Source organism: Sminthopsis crassicaudata, chromosome 3 (genome assembly GCF_048593235.1).
Source record: "Sminthopsis crassicaudata isolate SCR6 chromosome 3, ASM4859323v1, whole genome shotgun sequence".
In the NCBI taxonomy this organism is placed as follows: Eukaryota; Metazoa; Chordata; class Mammalia; order Dasyuromorphia; family Dasyuridae; genus Sminthopsis; species Sminthopsis crassicaudata.
The window spans coordinates 444,558,949-444,577,972 of record NC_133619.1 but is presented as its reverse complement, the minus strand read 5'-3'; the positions used below and the strand labels follow the sequence as shown (position 1 = coordinate 444,577,972).

General features: G+C 32.7%; 1 protein-coding gene across 2 annotated transcripts in view; it reads left to right on the top strand.

The window, feature by feature from the left end:
* The window catches only part of CERS6 (ceramide synthase 6), a 287,494-nt gene that overhangs the window by 120,712 nt on the left and 147,758 nt on the right, over positions 1-19,024 (top strand). The gene's annotated exons all lie outside the window — the stretch shown is intronic.

Below are 19,024 nucleotides of genomic sequence, written 5' to 3'. Positions count from 1 at the left end.
AGTCAGTGGTTGGTTTCATTATGAGATACTGAAACTAGATAGGGCCCTACAAGAGACATGGTCGTTCCAAATTTATTTTGTTAGCATAGGATTCTTGGTCTTCCTTCCAAAATTGTGTGTGTGCATGTGTGTGTGTCTGTGTGTGTGTGTATGTATATGTATATATATATATATGTACATATACATACAAATGTATGTATACATTTGTATGTATATGTATGCATATATGTATATTATTATGGGCCAGAACTCTGAAACAAGGATTCTTACAAGGTGTTAAGTCAGTAGAATTGATGAGACAATGGTTATCTAGTTTAGCATGGTGATTAATAGTTCTCTAGTTCAGTACATGTACTTATTACTTAATATAATTCCACAAGACTCACACCTATGACAATATAATTATAATACAGTATATAATAGCCTGCAGGAACTCAGAGCCAGATTCATTCACTTCATCTCACACCATCTTGGTGGCTGCCCTTCCTGCACTGAGACCAAGGCTGGTCTGAAAGGCCCTGTAGAAAGCTGGCCCAGGCCCCAGGCAAGGAAACTAGAGTGAAAGAGATAATAAAGGATTTGGACTTTAACACTTGGCTGCTTCAAGACCTCCAGAAAACCAAACAAAACATTATAGTATATATATCTGGTGTGAATACACACACACACACACACACACACACACACACACACACACACACAAATGTATGTATACATTTGTAGATGGATGAATGGAGAGATACTACTCCCTATTCTCAGATAATTTCAGCTTACTCAATATCTTCTTTAGGGGGAGCTAGGTAGCCCAGTAGTTAGAGCACCAGACCTGAAGTCTGGAGGACTCAAATTCAAATCTGGTTTCAGATACTTAACATTTCCCAGCTGTATGACCCTAGGCAATACACTTAATCCCAATTGCTTCAGCAAAACAAAATAAAACAAAACAAAATAAAAAGAAACCCTTCTTTACTTGATTAATTGCCTTTTAAATATGTAGGTAAAGCTTCAATATTCTAATTACATTTCCTAATATTGTAATATTGAAGTATCTGATGTTTCTACCTCTGTCCAATTGCAGATATTATTATGAATATTGGTTTAAATTGTCTAATTTCATTAAGTTTGGTAGAGAAAGTTTCCTCTAGAAATGTTCTGCTTTCTCCATTTTTTTTATCCCTAATAATTTTAAAAGGCATCATGATATAGTGAGTAGAGAATTAGCCTGTTAGCCAGAAAGATAGGTTCATGTCCTGTTTCTGCATGTCCAGACTTGGAGTCTGATCATTACTTCAAGTTGCCTAGTAAAATGAATAGAAAATAGCAGGCATTTAATAAACATAAACTGATTAATTGACTAAGTTGAAGAACCAAGATTAAAACCAGGTATTTGACTACAAAACTAATGATATTTTTCCCTGACACCAAAATGATCCAATTATATCTCCATTTTTCATTATTCTTTTGCTGAAATTCACTACTTCCTTCAATTATGAATTTAAAAAAAAATCTGAGAAAGGGTCCATTAGTTTCACTATACTGCCAAAGGCATATCTCTTACAAAAATGGTTAAGAACCTCAGGTCTAGGAGGAAGGGCATCAATGTTTTGGGGCAGAAATTTTTGTTTTGTTTTTGTCACTTATATGACAGCAGATGTTCTTAACCATAAGACCATGAACTTATTTAAAATGTAGAGAATTGTATTCAATTAATATTACTATTCATTTATTTTAAAATTTCATTGTACTTTGTCTTATGCATTTGAAACATTATTTTGACGGAGGCTCTGTATGCTTTATCATACTGCCAGAGGAGTTTATGATATGCTTGCAGTCAAAAAGCAGGAAGACCTGAATTCAAATCTAGCCTTGGCTTTTTATTGGCTGTGTAATCTGGACAAGTCACTTAATCTCTGCTTGCCTCAGTTTCCACATCTGTAAGATAGAAATAATAGCATCTATCTCCCAGGGTTATTGTGAGGAGCAAGAGAAGTATTTGAAAAGCTCTTACCATGATACCTGGCAAACAGCTAATCACTATTAATACTACAGTGAGCACAATACAAAAAGGTACTAGAGGTGCATCTTTTAAAAAATTATTATAGTTTTTATTGACAGAATATATGCATGGGTAATTTATTAGCATTGACCCTTGTAGTCACTTCTGTTCCAACTTTTCCCTTCCTTTCTTCCACCCCCTCCCCTAGATGGCAGGCAGTCTCATACATGTTAAACATGTTAAAGTATATCTTAAATATATGTGTACATATTTATACAATTATCTTGTTGCACAAGAAAAATCAGATTTAGAAAGGGAAAAATAACCTGGGAAGAAAAACAAAAATGCAAGCAGTGTACCTGGTTCTGTTCATCACCGATCAATTGGAACTGAAATGGATCCTCTCATTGCCGAAGATATCCACTTCCATCAGAATTGATCCTCATATAGTATTGTTGTTGAAGTGTATAATGATCTCATTTCATTTAGCATCAGTTCATATAAGTCTCTCCAAGCCTCTATGTATTCATCCTGCTGGTCATTTCTTACAGAACAATAATATCCCATAACATTCATATATCACAATTTATCCAACCATTCTCCAATTGATGGGCATCCATTCAATTTCCAGTTTCTAGCTACTACAAAAAGGGCTGCCCCATTTTTTGCACATACAAGTGTCTTTCCCTTCTTTAGTATCTCCTTTGGATATAAGCTCAGTAGTAACACTTCAAGATCAAAGAGTATGCACAGTTTGATAACTTAATGAGCATATTTCCAAATTGTTCTCCAGAATGGTTGGATCCATTCATGACTCCACCAACAATGTATCAGTGTCACAGATTTCCCATATCCCCTCCAACATTCTGCATTATCTTTTCCTGTCATTCTAGCCAATCTGACAGTGTGTAGTGGTATTTCAGAGTTGTCTTAATTTGCATTTATCTGATTAATAATGACTTGGAGCATCTTTTCATATGGCTAGAAATAGTTTACATTTCTCCGTCTGAGAATTGTCTGTTCATATCCTTTGACCATTTATCAATTGGAGAATGGCTTGATTTCTTATAAATTAGAGTCAATTCTCTATATATTTTGGAAATGAGGCTTTTATCAGAACCTTTGAATGTAAAAATGTTTTCCCAGTTTATTGCTTCCCTTCTAATCTTGTCTGCATTAGTTTTGTTTGTACAAAAACTTTTCAATTTGATATAATCAAAATTTTCTATTTTGTGATCAATAATGGCTTCTAGTTCTTCTTTGGTCATGAATTCCTTCCTCTTCCACAGGTCTGAGAGGTAAACTATCCTATGTTCTTCTAATTTATTTATAATCTCATTCTTTATGCCTACATCATGAACCCATTTTGACCTTATCTTGGTGAATAGTGTAAAGTGTGGGTCAATGCCTAGTTTCTACCATACTAATTTCCAATTTTCCCAGTAATTTTTGTCAAATAGTGAGTTCTTATCCCAAAAGCTGGGATCTTTGAGTTTGTCAAACATTAGATTATTAACATTATTAGATGTTTTGTCCTTTGAAGCTAACCTATTCCACTGATCAACTAGTCTATTTCTTAGCCAATACCAAATGGTTTTGGTAACCTATAATATAATTTTAGATCTGGTACAGCTAGGCCACCTTCATTTGATTTCTTTTTCATTAATTCCCTTGAAATTCTTGACCTTTTGTTTTTCCATATGAACTTTGTTGTCATTTTTTTTAGGTCATTAAAATAGTTTTTTGGAAATCTGTTTTTGCTCAAGGGTGGGACCGTTAGACCAGGTGCAAGAAGGCAGGGAGAGCACAGAAGACAGTTCATGCTGAGCAGACCTAAGGAGGATGGGGTGTGGTATCAGATGGCAGAAAATTTTCAGGGAGAACTTTACCACAATGTGGCTACTTTTCCCTGTCAAAAAACCAATAGATTAGCAGAGAAGCTATAAACCCAAAGCATAAAAACTATAACCCTGAAACACTAGAGTTTCCTTCATAAAGTCTAACATTAAAGAAGTAATATATTTATACTAAAAAGTAAACACACACCCATGGTCACCCCCCACAACACACCCACACACACCCTCCCTCCATACACCAATCCCAAGAGATATATTATACTTGTGTACATATGTTGCTCTTTCCCTGTGATCCTAAAATGTATTCTTCTAGAAAGCAGAAATTTTTTGTTTTTATCTTCATATCTCAGAACTTGGTACAGAGTGTAAAAAATTAGATCATAATAGATCCTTGATAAAATTCTTTAGTTAGTTGTTAATTTCATTAATTACTTGCTATGCAGAATGCACTATGCATGGTACTGCAAATATAAAGGTAAAATGACATAGTCTTTACTCTTAACGACCTTCTGATTTGATGAGTACAAAAATAAATATGATTTGAGATGGAATATGACAAGTGTAAAAGAGATGTCCAGAATGCTGTGAGAAATTTGAAGAGAAAAGAGATCATTTATGATTCTAGGGTTAGGCCTATTCTAAAACTGTTTAGGTATGATTCTGCCTTCATGTTCTTTCCATAAAGCAAAGTAGATAATTTCTACTGAGTCTTGGGCAATAGGCAACGTTTCTGGATGAGAGGTTTTAAAACTTTTTTTTTTGGGGGGGGGAGGGTGGGTCATGGATCTCTCATACAGTATAGTAAAACCTATGACCTTCTTCTCAGAATATTGTTAAGTGCAAAAAAGGAAAACTGACTATATTGAAATATCATTATCAATTTTTTTTTTTAAGTTTTCAAACCCCAGGTTAAGAAACTCTGTTTTAGAGATGGATGGGCAGGACACTATATTTTATCTTTTCCTTTGAAATGCTCTAAAGAGGTAAGCTATCTCACAGGAATTTGAACTAATAACTGATTGTCCTCTGAAATAAGGAAGGAAGAGGAATGAACTTGAAAAGTTCTATCAGTTTTTGTGTTATAAAATTCATGGGGCAGCTAGGTGGTGCAGTGGATAGAGCATCAGCCCTGAAGTCAGGAGGATCTGAGTTCAAGTGTGAACTCTGACACTTAACACTTCCTAGCTGTGTGACTCTGGGCAAGTTTCTTTTTTTTCTTTTTTTTTTAAACTATTTTTAAATTAATTTTTATAATTATAACATTTTCTTTGACAGTACATATGCATATATATATATATATATATATATATATATATATATATATATATATATATATTACAACATTATCCCTTGTACTCCCTTCTGTTCCGAGTTTTTCCCCTCCTTCCCTCCACCCCCTCCCCTAGATGGCAGGCATTCCCATACATATTAAATATCTTATAGTATATCCTAGGTACAATATATATGTGCAGAACCGAATTTTGTTGTTGTTGTTGTTGCAAAGGAAGGATTGTATTCACAAGGTAAAAATAATCTGGGAAGAGAAACAAAACAAAACAACAACAACAACAACAACAACAAAAAAAAAACACTCTCAGTTTACACTCATTTCCCAGTGTTCCTTTTCTGGGTGTAGTTGATTCTGTCCATCATTGATCAATTGGAATTGGATTAGCTCTTCTCTGTGTTGAAGATATCCACTTCCATCAGAATACATCCTCATACAGTATCATTGTTGAAGTGTATAATGATCCCCTAGTTCTACTCATTTCACTTAGCATCAGTTGATGTAAGTCTCTCCAAGCCTCTCTGTATTCCTCCTGTTGGTCATTTCTTACAGAACAATAATATTCCATAACATTCATATACCATAATTTACCCAACCATTCTCCAATTGATGGACATCCATTCATCTTTCTGGGCAAGTTTCTTAACCCCAATTGCCTCAACCAAAAAAAAAAATCACTTAAAATTTACATTGTTTAAATTAATTTTATCTATTATCTCTTTTGGCTCTGACATATTCAGTTGGAATGGTTCTTTTGGAGTTTGTTCCATTTTAATATTAAAAAACAACAACCCCAAGACATATAAACAATATAAGATTTTCCATGTACATGTAGGTATTAGGCATGCAGGTAAATATTCTTTTATTCCCTCAGTTAAAAATCACTTTTTTTGCCTCAGAAAATAATTTAGATCCTTATGAATTTTAAAAGATAGTTACATTTTTATACCAGGTAAATGTCAATATAAATGTCAATATATATAAATTTATTTATGAACTTTTTCTCTCTACTACATACATAGGTTCCTTTTGGTTATAGCCCCTAATATCAAGGAGAATGAGTTTAATCTCCTTTTCACATGATAGTTTTCAGACTTTGTAGCTCCCCAATACTCTGCAAGACAACTATAAATTACTTCCCTAGATATGCTGCAATATTATGTCATTATTATCATAACAACTGTCATGACTCTGCTAAGTCATATCTTTTCTCAGCCAAAAACCTTGAGCCACCATGGCATGATTTCATGGGTCTTTATCAACTTGGTCAGCTTCTTTTAAATCTTATCTAATAGGAATCATTGCCTTCCTAAAATGTCTTGCCTAGTATCAGCTATCTTGAAACTTGATTGGCTTATATGACACTGTACTAAAACCCCCAATTATTTTTCAGACTAACTTTTTATTTGGCATACCTCTCCCACTTTGTACTTCTGAAGTTAATTTCTGAGTCCAAATGTAAATCTTTATATTAATCTCTATGAAATTTAAATTTAATCAGTTTTATCAATCATTTTAGCTTGTTGAGACAGAGATAATTAGATCCTAGTTTTGCCATTCAATATCTTAGCTCTTTTTCTAAGCTTTTTGGCATCCACATATTCATTGCATATAGCATATAAATGACTGATAGAGTATTTAATCATATGCATTGAAATGTAAAATACTTATATATATCTCTACCTATGTCATTTTAGTGATGTATGATAGAGAATGTTGATATCATGGTAATGATAAAGCTATATGGCCTCTGCTTATTTGAGTGTTCTGATTCTAAGAATGAAGTACTATTCCTAATACCCTTTCTGTTCTGTTTAATTATTTAAATCTGACCTAAACCATGTAATAGGCATTTCTTGCTTTCATTATACAACATTTATATGTTCCAGGTTTATATGTTATATAATATTGAGTGAATACATTGGAAACAAGATTAAAAAAAAAACTTTCTGCAGTTAGAGATTTTGGAAGTCTTTCTCTGTCTTGAAGGAGACTTTCATTTAAAAAAATTATTAAGTAAGTGGTTGGAATATTTCATTTGTCTAGAAAACAAAGGACTTCTGAGCATTTAGTCTTAAATTTGCTTGCTAAAAAGCCTTTATTTCACAACTATATCTAGTGCTTTTGAAAACCCATACTATTTATTGACTATAATTGATGGTGAGCCTTTAGAGTTCAGGTAAGACAAGATGTCTTTAGAACTCTCTAGGCCACTTTTGTTAAGTAAAACTTAAGGAATAAAGGCCAAAAAACTAAGTAACTCTAAAAAATGTGTTACTTATAAATAAAAGAAAAGTTTACCTTGCTTATTTAAAAATTTTTCCTATATTGTTTTGACTAAAATATAATATAATCCTCTGTTAACAGTGGTGGCTGCATTCTTTTGACGTTGCTGCAAATATGATTCATATAACCTATTTAGAGGCCTTAGCACCAAAATGTAGAACAACTGACATTTATAGGTTCTCTTACCCAGCTTTTATAGCTAAAAATTGCACAGAGAATTTTGGGATACTCTGTACTGATATTTTGCAATATCCTCCCATACTTTCAATAATTTAGCTTTATTTACAAATAGGAATTATTTATGGCAACTTCAGAAAGTTCTAACCTCTCTTACCTTATGCAAAAACCTTTCTTTCCCTTTCTATCTTATTTCTTTTTTTAATCCAAATTTGTACCTTTTCAAGTTTCCTGACATTCCTTTCTCCAGACTTTTATTTTTCATCTCTAACTCCTAATCAACTCATTCTCCTTTGGGGCCTTATTATACCAGGGTCTCTATTGAGAAGATTACTGGAAACCCAAGTAATATATCAAGGGTCATTGTTATAAGGGAAAAAACATTGAGTCAAGTGGAAAGATTTAGATTTTGGTGCTGATTCTGTCACTAACTATCCCAGACTTTAATCCTCTGATGTTTTTGGTTCAGATCTGGGATTTCATCTATATAGGAAGCTTCTCATAGGCAAACTCCCTCCACGGATACAAGCACAAAACTCATATGCAACTTAAAATCTTAGAGGAGTCCTTGTGATCACAGAGAACTTTTGATATTAATAATCACAAAAGCAATTCATGGCAATAACAGGATTTAAACCCAGATATTTCCAAGTTTCTACTACCCCAACTTGCTGCATTTCTGATTACTAAGCGTATATAGTGACTTACTTTATCTTCTTCCAAATGATGAAGAGTCACTGAAATAAGTAGAATCTGTTTTATCTAGCAGTTGAAATATTCAGTACTCAACTAATAAATAATCTCCAAATTTGGGAACTAGGTATTAAAAATATTTTTCTACATAGTGATATATATGTATTTACAAATATGTGTGTATGTGTATATGTGTATATATAAAAAACAACAAACATCCCCCACTACTATTTGTTCTGTTTTCCTTTTCTTTACATCTCATCTGATCAAACTCCTACATCATCATTCAGTTCACAAAAAAACTAAACTTAGGAACAAAGTGGTAGAAACCATTCATTAGCTTCTCCAAGTGTAAAAAAAATTCTTTAATTTTTCTTTTTCATTAATCCAAACACCTCTGGCTGTTACCTATTGTCAAAGGCAATATTGTAAGCGATTTGAGGTTGTAACATGTTTCTTGGTAGAATACAATAGTTTTATTTTGGTTTTTGTGTAATCAAAAATTTCCCTAAGACTCTTGGTGTACCTTTCCCTTAAGATTTCTTTAAAGATGCAGAATCTATTGGAACAGTAACAATTTTTCACACACACACAACACACACACACACACACACACACACACACACACACACACACACACACACACACACACACACACACACACACACACACACACCTTCTCCCAAAGAAAGGATTCTAAAAGATTTGAGGCCCTGCAGCACAGAGAAAGATTGAACCAGATTATTAGAGGTTGAACCTTGTGTTCTTTCTCAGGTACAACTGCAAACTATTACATTTCCAGAACAAAGTTTGTCCTTGAGTTATAAAAAGTGTTTCTGCATTTGATTCTTTATCGATCCTTGAGTCTTATCTTTTCAGCACAGGTTATAAAAATACTAACTTTACAGAAAGTTTAGAGCTAAATAGAGGGGGAAAAAAACCCTTCATATTTCAAAGGCTGCCAAAATGACACATTCATTTACATACTCTTCTTGTTCCTGGAAGAAATTTCACTTTAAGACATAGATCTGCACAATTTATAGTGTTGGTGTTGAGCATGGGAGAAAAAAAAGAGGAAAACAAGTATTTATTGAATATTTATTATGCTCCAGGTCCTGCTAAGTTCTTTATAAATGTTACATTTGTTCCTTACAGCCCCCTGTCAGTTGTGTTATACAACATAAGGTTATATAACTAAACTAGTAAGCATGAAATTCATCATGATTTGAACCCAAATCTTGATGTCAAATTCAGTGTTCTTTTCATTATTAATAGTAATGTCTAATATTTGAATTGAATGAGTTATTTGAATGAAGTGATTTAGAATTATTACCTCATTTGATCCTTTAAACAATCCTAGGAGGTGCTACCTCAGACAAGTGTTGAGTGGCTTTCTTAAGGTGACACAGTGTTTGAGGCCAATTTTGAGTTAAAGTCTTCTTGATTCTATGCTCACTCCATCCACCATGTGACCTAGCTTATTGTTTGTTGAAAAGTTCATTGATGATTTAATCTAGAAGGAACAGTATAAATAATATCATCTAAACTTTTCATTTTATAAATGACAGTCCTGAGTCTAGAGAAGTTAAGTAGTTTGGGACAGCACAAGAGAATGTCAAAATTGGAATTGACTTTAGTGATCAGTAAGCCTCCTCTTTTTATAGGTATTATTAAACCTGAGGTATCTTGATTTCTGTGCCCTGTATGCCATAGAGTCACATACTTGGTTCACACTTAAAATGCTTAAAGTGGAAATATGTTCTCTTAATTCCTAGCATAGTTAACTAATCAGTAAGAAAAAGCAAGAGATTATCCTCTTCCTCCTCTACTCATCATAGAGAAGAGAGGGAGTAGAATATGCGTGGTCAACTTCCCCCTCTCTTTCTCATCCCAAGAGAGAGCCAAATTCCATATTTCCCATGTTCTGTTAATGGATACTAGGATCTGAGTTGTCTCCATAGTGATTGTAACTGTGGAGCGCACTTGGTAGCTATACAGTAAGTGAACATGATCTGCTCCCTGGGTAGAATGCCATTAGGAGTTGTCACCTTTTCACAGTCAGAGTTGCTTCTGCCTCCACCATAGCTCCATGCAGAGATCATATTTTATCAGTGATTAGAGGACCAAGTGTCAACATCAGTATGGAGGGTAATTATGAAATAATAATCTGCCACAGGGTTTCTTTTGCAAGGTCATGGTGCTCACCAGTGAAAGAGAAGTTAGGTTTGTCCCCAGCTGTTCAATTCTAACAGCAGGACATAACCAAAAAATTGTCTTGTAATGCTCTGGGCCATTTCTGAATTATTGACATTTGAAGCATGAAAGAAGAAATACTATCATTTCATTTTTGTTTCTGATTAATTGTTGCTGTTTTTTTTTAATTTTCTTTTAATCCCAACTAGACCTATAAAAGAACACAGGGATAAATGTTTCCACTATAATTATTGCAGTGTCCTTAAAATACAAAGGAGCAGCATGGATTAGAGAACAGAGATAAAAACCACTAAATGTATTAGTGTGTAATTTTATTCTCAGGATAATGCTCTGTTGTCCTAATGTACAAAGAGAAGAGATTTAGAGGCTATGATAATGGAGGTTCTTTAATTCTGATCTGTGGGAAATGGAGGAGGGGGGCATTTTAGAAATTTGAATTCTCTGCTCTTGTTCTTTTTATTCTCTTCTCTTTTTCCTCCCATTTTTCTTTGTCTACTCTCTTTAGTTGATACATGAGGTTTTTATTACCCTTCTTTTTTTTGCACTCATTCTGTGCTGACTTTTCTTGTCATTATCTAGGCTCTGAGTATACTAGAAAGGGCTCCAGACCAGGATACTCAAGACCTTAGGAATAGACAAATCTGATTAGTTTACCAGGCAGAAATTCTGGAAAGGTCTAATGGGAGAACATATGGGCAGGAGGGAAGAAGGTCAAGTGAGTTAGGCATTAGGTAACAATTGGAAGTTTAGACGTGTTGGAATACTTCACTAGCTAAGAGGGACTTTGGATGTGTGAGTTGAAGCATGATGATGACATTATGGTGTTGAGGGTTGGGTCTATCGTACCTGGGAGAATTAATAAGAATCTCATTCCCAGAGTAACTGAAGTGGCAGTCAGAGCCCTATAGAGAAGGTAAGACATGGAAGAAAAAGATGGGGATACAGTTAATGGATCTAAGGTACAAAGTACACTTTGATGGCACCAATAAGTAAAAGCATACAAGGTAAAATTATACATACATATTCAAATACACAATACTTAAAATATGTTCATTTCTTATAGTTTGATGTTAGTGAATTCCCCAAATCTCATCATATATAATAAAAATTAACATAGCTTCTTGAAACATGAAGTCTGCCTATTAATTTTCAGGAAAGATATATGATAACTTATATTCAATAAAATTGCATCTATTCCTTTTTAGGAGTCATATGGGGATTGCAGTGCTTTGTCTTTATAAGTTTCTGATGGATTAGTCTTGTGACATGCACTCGACTGAAAAATCGTGATTGTTAATGGTATTTTGGAGTCACTCACTTCCTATTATTTTGTGAAGTAAAAGATTATTGTCAAGAACAGAAATCATATGTATGCAGAATGGACCACCCAATCCTAGTAACTAGCATTTGTGAAAAAGCTAATTATCTGTGGCTACATTAATTAAAAAAAAAAACTTGTATGATTAGAACAATACTTTCATTACTAAATTAATTCCATTAGCATATTTGAACTTTAGTTTTCTGGTTTAACCAACTAGACATTTAAGAGCTACATTGTAAATCATCAGCAAAGCCAAACTGATTCCGAAAATGTAACAGAATTTTTTGCCATCTGTGCTGCAACATTTTTTTGGATGTGCTTACTGTTTTGTGTTGCATTATTAGTATCACATTTGCATCAAAAGAAGTAATAGCTTCTAATATGTCATAAAACTAGATCAGTAAGAATATGGTTTTTAGAATAGTTAAGGGTAAAAATAAAAAGATCTTTTAAGAAGCAAACATCTTCCTGTTAAATAGTGAGAGGAAGAAAAAAATGTCATGTTGTGGTATATGAGTTATCAAAGTGTGATGCTCAAAGTAATTGAGCATTTTTTATACAGACACAACTGCTTCTATGTCTTCATCTATCCAAGGGTCCCTTTGATATACATCAGTAGGCTGCTGAGACATTCAGAGGGAGATATTATTTGGCTCATAAAAGGGAGATAAATTCTGCTTTTCCTCAGTTTCAATAGGGATATTAGAGTCCTGGCAGTGAGATTTTATAGATTGTAACTTATCTAGTTATGCATGGAAGGTTGTCAGTTACTATATTACTTTTTAAAAAATCACAGAAAAAAGTAAGTTAATCTTATTATCCGTATCAACATAATGTAATTGACTTATTCTGAAATAGGAAAGTTTTCTAGGAAAGGTTTATAGCTCTTTTATCTTTCATCTATAAGGAGCCATATTACCTTGATTTATTCATAGAATTGGTAATCAAAGAGAGTAAAATGACACACATATCTTCATCTATTTTCCAAAGACAAAAGGAAGAAGGCAAGGAAAGTATTAACACTGTATGAAAGAAGTATTTTTTAAAAGTCTGTTTTGAAGGATATTATTCTTTTCTATAAAACAGAAGTTCAAAATATAAAGCAGAAAATTATAGGCCAAAGGAGAGTGCTTCATCACAATTCAGACTTTCTCCAGAGAGAGAATTGTATGTCCACTAGAAGGAAATGCTAGTAAAATGAATGGGAGAGATGCTTGATTAGCATGAGACTCATACATATTACAAATGTTACTGTGAAAAAGACATGGAACCTGGTAGTCTGGAAACCTGGCTCTAGTCCTATCTTTTCCTCTTGCTCACTGTGTAATCGTGGGGAGGTTATTTAATCTTTATGTGCTTCAGTTTTTTCTAATAGAATTTAAGTGTTCTAAACATTAAGACTGTGAACTTGTCTTGAAAAAATATTATTTTCATAATTGTATTTCTTGTTCTTGGGATATATCTGTCCCCTAGTACATATTGAGACCCATTCCAGACTCTCTTCAGAGAAAAGAGATAAATCCATGCATCCACAGTTCAGATAATTCAATAATAAAAGACAGTTTAAATAGTAAAATCCAATAATAAAATCAGCATCTGTATTCGGACTTTCTTCTTGTTTTCCTTTGGTCTTTAAAGTTAGTATGGTAGAAAGAAGACCCTTTTTCCTCCTTTGGAATGAAAACAGAAGGGAAGAAATTTCAAATAAATAGAACAAAAGATAAAGATTCCCTTAATCTGTCTTCTACTTTTCTTTGTCCATCAACCTGATTTGGGGAAGATTTTTTATTTTTAGGGTCTAATCTCATTGTGAAGACTGGTAAAAAATATACTGAGTTGCAAATGCTTAGAGATTTTTATATTTGTTTGGTCTTTTTTCCAAATATCAATTTCCCAAATTCTATCCATCTCAAATATCACAGTCATATGCTTTGTAACCTCATGGGGGAAAAGCGTCTATAATTTGAAACTATTTACCAAGACACAAAAAGACTTGGAATGATTCAAGAGAAAAGAGGGGAAAAATACTAGAAAATTAGGATGAAATCAATTGTTTCTTTTCATTTGTCAATTCATTATATTCACAATTGATATTTTGTGATCTTTTTTCTTTATTACTTTTCTTTATTATGTGGGGAAGCTACAAAGATTATTGCTACATGTCTCCTTATACAATCAGCCAATCTCAATATGATTTTTTGTCTATTCCTCTAACTTTTTTCCCTTTCATCTCAAGTCAGTTAACTGTTATCATTTCATATCCCATTTTCATCATTATTATATTTCCTAGATTTAAATATCTTAGAAATTGTGCCATTTGAGCAAGGATGACAAAAAGGAGCAAAGAATGGAAAATGGAGGAGATCATCTGGTATATCTTTGGAAAAATTATTAAAATCACATCTCTGAAAAGATCTATATTCAGTTTCTATTTTTTAATACACGACAATTAACATGATAATTATTACATAAAGATAGTGAGATGATTAAAGGAGAGAGTTAGCATTATGGTATTTGAAAAAAATGAATTTTATTTTTTACTATGCCATTTGAATGCAGGAATTAATTTGGCATCCCTTTATCTCCAGCATTTAGTACAATGAATGCCATAGTAAATGCTTATTGACTTGGCTTGATGGCAATGAACTTTTTCATGACTTACTATGCTTCATTAAAGGATACCCCAGTGGACTGGGATAGTAAAGTTTCCTCTTCTAATTTGCCCAGTTTATATACAGAGTAGTTTTCTCATCTGTCTTTCCTGACACTTCAATTTTTAGACTATTAATGTCAAGTTTGTTGAAACTACCAATTAAAATTAGAATATTTGAAGTAGAAAATGTGAGATTTAATAGGAAGGAATTGGTTTTTTTTAGGCTTTCACAGAGTCACTAATATGGAGCAAGAATTCAAGTCTCCCAAGTTTGGAATATATGTATGTCTTTTTGTATACTTTCAATTAAGAAATTAGTGAACTAGTATATAATTTATCCTAATATTGCTCCTGAAGTATAACCATTTGTTAGCTTAAAGGAGGCTATATAGGATAATTATCATTACATGAAAATACAGTGAGCTTAAATTCCATATAAAATCTGTGAATTGTTCTTATAAAATTCTACCACATTATTATCCATTGACTGGTCCTAATGTCTTCAATAAAAGAAGAGATTTTAACTCTCTTAAACAACTGACTTATACTGACAATAGAAATATAAATAGGACCCAATGTGCTTTTTCTTCCTTGCTTATATTTAAACTCAGCATGTTAGCTCACCTTCAGTTCTAGAGCCAAAATATTTATGGGGATCTCTGTAGTAGCTAAAAGATGAGGTTCCAACCAATGTTCAAAACCAATGTTTGAATTATATTTGTATTTTATCTTACTCCAAAAGTAATTTTACACTCATTCAGTTTGAATCTTGTTTATAGGGGTTAATATATGTAACTATTAATTGAATTTGATTTCCTTGGGTGAAATAAAAAACTTTATAATGGTGAGAAAATGTGACTGATGATCAATTTCAATCTTTTCATTAGAAAAACAATTCACTTATTTGTTTGCTGTGTAATCAGGACATAACACTTGAATTGTTATTCTCTACTTCTGATATAGGTCTCTGCTCAAATTCATTCTAGTATACATATCTGTAAATAGGCTTATCTGTTAGTAAATTTAGATGCAAGGAAAATATAATCTCAGGATTTAGGAAAAACTTTTTTGGCTATGGATAAGAAAAATCTGCCTTATCTGAAATGAATGCAAAGTTTCATTGTGCAAACATAACAGAGGAAGGCAACTTAGAAAATTCTCCCTAATTCCTCCCACCAGGAAAAAATCCAAAAACAAAAACATATCATTTGGCAACATTTTCAGTAAACAATTTCAATAAACAATAACTTTTTAATTCTCAAGGGAGTCCAATATGCTGGTTGTGACATTTTGCTATTTTCCACATTAATAACCATATCTCTGTGACCAAATTCATTTTATCTTCAGGTGTGATATAATGGATAGTGTGACATGGAGCCAGGAAGGTTCCTCTTTGTGAATTTAAATTTGGCCTCACACATTTATTAACTGTGTGATCCTGGACAAATCGCTAATATCTGTTTGCTTCAGTTTCCTCATCTGTAAAAGGTGGAGAAGGAAATGGCAAACCACTTTTTATATATATATATATATATATATATATATATATATATATATATATATATATATATATATGTGTGTGTGTGTGTGTGTGTGTGTGTGTGTGTGTGTGTGTGTGTGTGTGTGTGTGTATATATATATCTTTGCCAAGACAGTCCCAAATGGGGTTAGAGTCACATGCAATGGAAATTACTGAAATGACTAACTAAAAGCAATGCATTTCCTCACATCATCTACTCATATGGTATAATATAAAAAGCTATTTTTTTATTGTGTGATTTACTAAAAAGTGCATTGGATTTGGAGTCACATAGTCTGTGTTTGAATTTAGGTTCTGCTTTTTACAACTTTTGAATCAATGAGTAATTGGCTTAAATGCTGTCCTCAGTTTTCTTATCTGTAAAAGAAATCTGTTTGGACTCCATAATCTCCAAGGCTTTGTTTATTTCAGAATCTTAATAATTTGATTGGAAAAAAATGACTTTGGAGGTAAGATATGTAGGTAAAAGGATGACTTTTATATGCCATGAGTATTAATGAAATATTCCAATTCCTGATAACCTCCTGACCATTACCTTCCCCAGTCAAATGCCGGAAATGCCAGGCTGAATGTGGGAAAAAGTTGTAAATGTCCTTTTTAATATTCTGATACATATTATTTGGAATATGCACTACATTTTTTATAGATGGGGAACATTTCAAATATAACTGGATTTAATTTTATTTGACATAGATAATTGGCTTTCAAATTGCAACATGGAACATTTTTTGGTAACCAATATAGTTATGTGCTTACATGGAAAATTTTTCTCCAGCAATGCAAAGATAGATTTTTTTTTAATTTGAAGGAGATGGTTTAAACTAGCTTTGAAATGTGAAGTCTTTGACTATATGTTGATATATGCTACATTTGATTTCATCTAACTTCAGTGTTTATCTTAGGAATCTTGGAGTTGTTTTCAGTTATTTCTTTTATTCTGTGCTTTAATAACCACCTAAGTTGTTTTTTGAACATTTTATAATGCAATTCAGCTATAATAAACTATAATATATAATTTATAAAATATAAATCGAGTGCCCAATGACTACTTTTTTCTTCTCTCTAAAGTATTAACAGCAAGGAAAATGGTACTAGGTATCAATAAAGCAAATAATCACAACAGAATCAGACCTGCCAGTACAAATAATGGAGCAAAAACTTTCTTTGCTGCAAAGCAATATCCTGGCATCTGGGAAATATTTCTCTTCAAATAAATTTAAATTTACTTGCTTGGAAATAATTGCTGGGTGATTTCCTTTGGTGACTCTCAGAGATATGGTGATCTGTAATTATGATATTGATTTTGATGCTGATTATTTGGCAGCTTTGGAGGAAAAAGGAGCAAAGTATCAAGATGAGTTCTGTTAACTATTTTATACTATGCCTTTTCTTGGTATCTAGAACATCAAATAGACTTGAAAAAAACTTTTTGTTTTGAAAGTGACTAGTGTAAGCATTCAAACTCAGATTCCTTAAATATTTCAGTAAAAAAAAAAAAAGTCATGTGTCAGTATGTTAGATCTCCATTTGCTTCCTTTTGAAAAAAAATGTGAGATAATAGAAAAATCAATGGAATAAAAATTAAGAAACAGAGATTCTAGTCTTGTGTGATCTTAGACTAATAATTTAACTTTTCTGGGTCTTCATATTTAAAAATTATTAGTTGAGCTAGATAATGGCTATAGTTCCTTTCCAACCTTAAAGATCTGTGATCATATTCTATCAACATAATTATTTGAACTTTGAACTTTACTGTTTTAAAAATCTTTATATTTTAAAATATATTTAATATTAATATATTTAAGGGACTTATTTTTTAGTCCTTGACCTCTGAAATTCCCTTCTCTAACCACACCTCCCTTTCCTCTCATCTCACTTTCTTTATCCCATTGAACCTACAATTTAATCACATAGTTCTAGCCCTGGTACTCTACCTTCTTTCAGTTCATTGGTTATTTTTAGGCTTTCTTTGCTTCTCTGATGCTGACAATATATCCAACTGCCTCAGTGAGTTTCCCTTGACCCTCTCTTAATACTCTGGACGTGTATAATATCTATGTTACTAAATATTAACCTTGAAGAATATTACAAAGCTATGATGATTGGCTCCATAGATATGATAGACATTCAAAAATGGTTATTGAATTTAATGAATGAACGAATGAGCATGGACATGTATTTTTGGGATTGTTATCACAGAAACAGAATAGTGTTACTTATCAATATTAAATCACTAGAAATTACAAATCACCTTAAACATTTGAGTTTTCTAAAACTTTAAACTTCTTAATAATTATAGTATATGTTTTCAAAACTATGATTTGCACATTAAAAAAATTGTACTAGGTTTTTCTGGGTTTTTTTGGTGCTGATGTTCCTTTTGGACTTTTCAGTATAAAACATAATTAAAACAAAAAAAGCACAGTTACAACCCAAGATTGAGATATGGTACACCCAATGATTGAGAGAGTGTATATAACCCTAATGCTAAATATATAGAGATATAGATATGTGTGTACACCATCCATTCATTGTGTATGCCATATATCAGTATTAGGTTGCTAGATGCATCTATGTATCACACACACACACACACACACACACACACACACACACACACACACACACACACACCAAACACACACAATTTATTTTTCAGGGGTTTTCTTGGCAGATATTGGAGTGGCTTACCCTTTCCTTGTCCAGTGGATTAAGGAAAACATTGGTTAAGTAACTTTTCCTGATTTGCAGCATTGGTAGCTATCTAAGACTGGATTTGAACTCAAGTCTTCTTGAGTGCAAGCTTTCAGTGCTTTATTCACTGAGCCATCTATCTGTTCCATACATATGCATTCATATGTATATATTTATATATGCTTATGTATATACTAATATGTTACATATAAATATGTGAGATCTACTGTACGAGGATGTATGCTGATGGAAGTGGATTTCTTCAACATAGAGAAGAGCTAATCCAATTCCAATTGATTAATGATG